This window comes from Corvus kubaryi, unplaced genomic scaffold (assembly GCF_017639235.1).
Source record: "Corvus kubaryi isolate FWS band 111438036 unplaced genomic scaffold, C.kubaryi_AGA036_p1.0 37260, whole genome shotgun sequence".
NCBI lineage: Eukaryota > Metazoa > Chordata > Aves > Passeriformes > Corvidae > Corvus > Corvus kubaryi.
In genome coordinates this window covers 7,326,005-7,332,320 of record NW_024581077.1, presented here as the reverse complement: position 1 = coordinate 7,332,320, position 6,316 = coordinate 7,326,005, and positions in this window count along the sequence as shown.

Genomic DNA, 6,316 nt, shown 5'->3' with positions numbered 1-6,316 from the left:
GTGACCTTTGAAAAGTGAGTTTGAAGAAGGACAGTTTGGAGGTTTGGCAGCACATCTCTGCTGACCTTTACCGAAATGCTTCTTGCTGTCGAGCTGTCATCACCGTGCATGTTCCTGCTCTCAGTGTACCTCAACTGCGCTGGGAGATGCTTGTGCTTAAATCTCTCCTCCGCCGCTCGTGTCAAAGTGGAGTTGTGCTCTTGCACATTAAGAACGTGCACAAACCAAGTACCAGAGCTCAGCTGACAAGCTGTAACTTCTTAACCACCCACTTGAATATATATAGCTGTTTGCCTAAGGGCTTTCATTTAGGTTTTGACCCCCTGTGCTTGTGAAAGTATTCATGCACTTATTTAACTTTGTGTACACAAGTGTCTGGTGTCAATTAGCCCACTCTGATAAATGAAGTGTAGAATATATGTAAATGTTTGCAGGAAGAAGCTTAGATCCTGTTTATATCTTTCATATCTGTAAAGGAAAATAATCTATTGCCTCGTAAATCAGTCTCTGTGAAAAACTCGTTGCATCATTTTACTATTGTGCAACAATATTGCTGTTGCTGTGGCAAGAGGACACAGTCTGAGGGCTTGAACCAGCCAGTCCTCAGTAGAATTCATTCCACAACATTTAAAACTGGGTCAAAAATGTCCAGAGTGAGGAAAAAGTTTCCTAAGTTCAGACACTGGGGAAAACTTCAGTGCCATTCAAATTAAAACTTAGCAATGCCAGAATTTTACCGCTGCATTTGGTTTTGAGCCTGCTAGAAAAATATATGTCAAGTTGCAAACGTTGTGTAGAGTTAATATGTCATCATACGTAGAAATGAGGTGGAATAGGGGTTAGATTTCTTCTTGAACTGTGTTGAAATGCTCTTCCTAGAAATGTCTGGGATTTGTAACCCAAGAGGTACCATGAACCTGAAACTGTGGTCACTCATTTTCTGATGGGTCTGACGTGGTCCATCCCTGCTCCTTTTGCAGTGGCCCATTTAGCATAATGTTGTGAAGAACAGAGAGAGAAGTATTTTGCTGTATTAATCCCTGATCTGGCATTTTGGCGAGTGGGTCAGGGTTATAATTCCTTTTCCATACACATAGGGAGAAATCTTTGCCTTCTCCAAAGACTAATTCTATGAATTGCTTAGACTTTTATGTGCTGCACTTGTTTATCCATTCAACTTCATTGTAACAATATGGTAGAAGGGGATCGTCAATTGATTTTTAAATTCATTCTACCTTAAAATTCAAATAAAGTTGCTTTCATCCCACTAGTTTATTAACTACTGTCTGTCAAAGCCAGATCACAACTATTCTCACTGCTATGAATTTCCATTTTGACGGAGGGCATACATGGAATTCTCTCCTGGGGCAGCTTGAAGAAGCCCTTATGTGATTTATAGCCACATAAGATTCTGAAGAATGTGTAATCTTCAGTTCTACATTATCATCCTGCCCTCACACCTTCCACCTACTCAGTGCTAATCATCTTCTTGCTAAAACATCTGGTCTCTAGACACCCAGAAATTGTACTGAAATATAAACTGTGAGGTTGCTCTTCAACCTCTCACATTATCACTCAATAACAGATATCAGAGAGACTTTACGTTGAGTAAGTATTGTATGCATTGCAATGGCTTTGGAAATCTTTGTCCTTTGCTAGGAAGTAGGAGATACCCAGCTGCAATATCAAAACTGTAAATATTTGAGACTAAATTGCACAAGATGTGCTTTCTATTTGAACCATAATGTTGGGATTTGCCAGATTAAATATAAAAATATTTGATGGTGATGTTTGTGTCTGAGCTCACTTTTTTTTTGCTACTGGAGAGAAAGAGGCACTTTTAGAGACTGTTTGTAGAGGACTTTGATCCAGCAATTGATCTTTATTCCATACAATATAGAGGTGCAGGCTGGGAAGATCTGGAAGAGGTTACCTGAGCCTCCATTCAGTCTCCTAGGCTGAATCAAGCGCTCCTGGACCTTCCTTTGAAAAAGTATGTCTGAGCTGTTACTAATAAAAGGGAAAGACCAGGTGCTGGGTTGACTTCAGTAGAAAAGACATGCACAGATGGCCTCAAAACCTGATGATTATTTGTATCTAACACTTCATTTCAGCTTCTGTAAAGTTATGTACCTGCTTGAAGTTGTTCTACTATTGGCCATGGAGAGAGAAAAGAATCTCTGAAGATCATCTTTTCTGCCCCAAAATATGTAAAATCATTTCTTGGTGATGTGACTCCTCTGGAGGTACCTCTGTCTCTCTGTTGGTTTTAGATCAACACCTCAAATCATCTGCCCATCTTTAAGCAAGAGGGAGTGAGATGCGATTAATTTGAACATTATCAGGGCAGAACTCAAAGCTGGTATCTGAAAAAAGATTTTCATAAGATGATCCTGAAAATGATCAGATTCCAGACTTAATTTGTGACCAGTTAAAAAAAAAAAAAAAAAAAAAAAGAAAGAAAAAGAAAGTAGCCTCTACCAAAATAAAGACTTAAAACATGCTCCTGGACAATGTGAGCCCATGTACCTTAGGTGGAAGAGATTATCTATATATAAGAAAAAATGCCTGCCAGTGACAAGCTAAGATCAGATCTGCTTAAATGGCTAATTTGATTCAAAATTGACATAAAAATTCTTGCAAGGTAGAGACCAAATGGGAAGAGCTAAATGACCAGAAGATAACCAGTCTTCTCTCCCACCTGCTATTATTATTTTTCCATCAGAGCCTGATGGATAAAGTGCATCTTAAAAATTCAGCACTCCACTCTGATGGCAATAGGAAGAATTTTTCTGTCGTTGGCAGTGTACACCAGGATATTACCTTGACTCTCAGGATTGTAAATGCTGTTGCTGTCATATCACAGCTTTAATGGGCAGTTAAAGGCACTACTTGGGTAAGCTGAATTCTGTGTTTGAAAGGCCCTTCTGAGTTCTGGTTATGTCACTAACTATGCAAAATGCATAAGAAAGTAAATATTGTGGAAAGGAGTAAGAGGGCAAGCATTGTGCAAATAAGGGAATTCCTTATGTGTCTAGAACAGGATTTCAGATGACTGATTGTTAAGCATTACATTATTATGCAATTTCTATATAACATTAACAGTCTCCCTTTGTAATCTGCATATTTTTCTAATATAAGATTCCTTTGATGATAGTCCATTTTATTATGCTTGGTGATTTGTCTAATTACCAGAGTCAGTGCATCATTATTTTTGCTGTTATTACACTCATTAATGATCTGTGAAGATTTTTTCCTTTTGGATGTTTTCCCCAGCACAACACAACACATTGCTGTAATGGGAAGTATTATTTTGAGAACAAAACTAATTTTCCCAATAACTGTTTCCTGATTATTTCCCATTTTCTGGTGAAGCCCAGACACAAGTTTGTAGTCTCTCTTGGTGTCAGAAGGCTGTTTACATGGTCTGGAAATGCTGAGACCAAACACATTGTCCAATAGCAGTGGTGCAATGATTTATACTGGATCCTTTTAAGACTGACTCTTGGTGCTTTTCATGTGCTTAACCAGTTGTACTTGAGCTTAGGTGAGTCCCAGGTCTCCTTGATATCTCAAGCAACGATTTAGAAGTAAATGAGATACTTCAAGTATAAAATGGCGCATCTTGAGACTGGAATACCAAAACTAGAATGCAATAAATCTGAATTCATTCAGGAAAATATCTGCTAGGAGTCAAAACTGAGAACAAACATTCCCAAGCACAGACAATAAAAGAGAAGAGATTGTAAGGAACAATGAGTATGGATTTTACATTGTTGTCCTGGGTTGCAGTGTATTCTATTACCATCCTCACGAGCTGTTGAAACCAGGAGGGGCAGTGTTTCCTTGCCTCCTCCCCCCGGACTATCTTCTGTTAATGGCCCATCAATGCCATGCCACATGAGTCATTATCCCATTGTGAGATGCTCCACCCAGAGGGAGGAACCAAGCATTCCATCCTGGATATAAGCTGAGATTCTGAACACCACAGACCCCCTTTCCACTGGATTCTCAGAGGACAGGAGCTACACAGCCACCACTGGACCCTCTGAGGAAGAGCAGACCCTTTTTCTACAGGATCACCTCTTCAGGAGGACTGGAGCCACCATTCTACCAGACTGCTACCACCACTCTGACTAACAGGGTGTCAGGTTGTAGCCCGACTCTGTCGGTTTAACCCAGTGTTATCCGCCTTTATTTTTTTCCCTCTTTTTATTTCCCTATTAAATTGTTATTCTGACTTGGTGTCTCCCACTAGTTTGTTTTCAAACTAGTACAATTGTTTATAAGAAAACAAGTCCAAATATAATGTTTTGGATACGTCCTTTATGAAAGAAGCACAAACCAAGTTTGGAAGCACAGATCCACTCTCAGTTCAGTCTTTGAAATATGGATCAAAGTTGTCTGCTCCATGGAGGCGTCAGTCAGCTCTGCTCTGCTTATGTTTCTTGAAGGCATCTGCTTTGTATCTCATTGGACTACTGCATAATTGTTTTCTGCTGTAAATTTTGAGTAACTTTTTTTTACCCCTGAAAATGAAAGACATAAGTGGCATCTTACTAGCAAACCAATACTTCCTGGGTCTGGCTAAGGCTGTGTGTGCTGCTCTGAAGTGTGACTGCCTCTGTCTAGAATAGAGCTGGTGGAGCTGTGGTTGATAAACATTAATCCCATCATACATATTGCTGGTTCAATTACCAAACTAGAAACTAAGCAGATAAGTTATATCAACTTGAAATGAAATTTTTAAGCCATTTTCTGTTGAGGTAGACAAATAAAACAGTTGGGTTGAACTGTACAATTTGATCTATATAGATCAGAAAGCAGCAGAAACCAAGGCAAGGATTATGTGCCATTCATGAAATGGAAGATTAGGAACAGGTCAATATCAGCCCCAGGGAAAAAGAATATCTCTGGGATAGAGAACAATGATTCAAATACCTCCAAGTCGCTCCAAAGTTTCGGATGTGTCCTCAGTGCTGAGTGCCATTCACTGCACTGAGCTGGATGGAGGACACAGGCAGCACCACAATCTCTTCCCCATCAGTTAACCATGGTTAAGAGGTTCATGGGTTAAGTGCCTCTGGAATTCAAGTACAGCTCCAATGTTTAAATATTATTTGGGTGTCCTGTTTTTGCTTCATAAGCCTCCTTCAGAGATCTCTTCCTCAGGATCATCCTTCTTCTTCCCTGGTGTGCACAGCAGTCTGGGTTCATGCTTGGAGATGAGAGATGGGCATCAAGATGCTGTGTCTGACTTCCTGTGCCCTCCTTTGGCATGAGATCTGGATCCCTGGACCAGGCTGCCCCATGACAGTACATCCATCAGTAGCATCTGGAAAGCTGTCAAGTGAGTCATCATCATTCATCAGTGATATCAGCAGCTTCCTGCTGGTTTCCTACTGTTATTCATGCAAATTTTCATGTTGAAATTTGGCAGGACATGCAGCAGAGGTGCAGCCATGGTTTCAAGGCAACGTGATGTGTTTTTCTAGAAAAAAAATAAGGTCTCTTCAACCATGTGTCTGTGCAGTGAGGCTCCTCAAGTCCACAAACTGTGTGATCAAAGCTACATTCTGCTCCCTCTTGTCCCAGCTGAGTGGGATAATGTACAGTGACCTTTCCCTTGATTTTGCTGAATGACACACATGTGAAGCCACATAAGTGGTTCTGGGATCATGCTGGCACATTGGGTTAAGTCAGTGGAACTGAGGACTGAGGCTGTTATTTCTCCTCATCTCCATGGCAACCTCTCACAAACTGCTATTTTACTCCTATGCAAACGCTTAACAAAGAGCATATGCTCTTCAGTAGTATAGGATGTTATGTTAAAAAACCTCCTATGCAATAAAATGCTGTTCCACTGTAAACTACACTCCACAGCTGGAGTTCAGGCTGATAAGCTTTTGAAATCTTTTAAAACTGTAATTTTCTATCTCAGGTGAAATGGGCTAAAAATATCTATCTGTTTCCCCTGGTTTCCATAACAGCTTGTCAATACACTGGAGGAAAGGGATGTCATCCTGGTCAGATTGAAGAGGTGGACCTTTGTGAGCCTCGTGAATTCAACAAGGCCAAGTGCAAGGTCCTGGACCTGGGTGGGGGCAATTCCGTAGCACAAACACAGGCTAGGTAGAAAATGGATTGGGAGCAGCCCTGAGGAGAAGGACTTGGTGGCACTGATGAACAAGAAGCATGACATGAGCCAGCAATATGCATTCACAGCACAGAAAGCCAAGCACATCCTGGTCTGCATCCAAAGGGAGGGGATTCTGCCCCTCTACTCTGCCCTCATGAGACCCCACCTGGAGAGCTG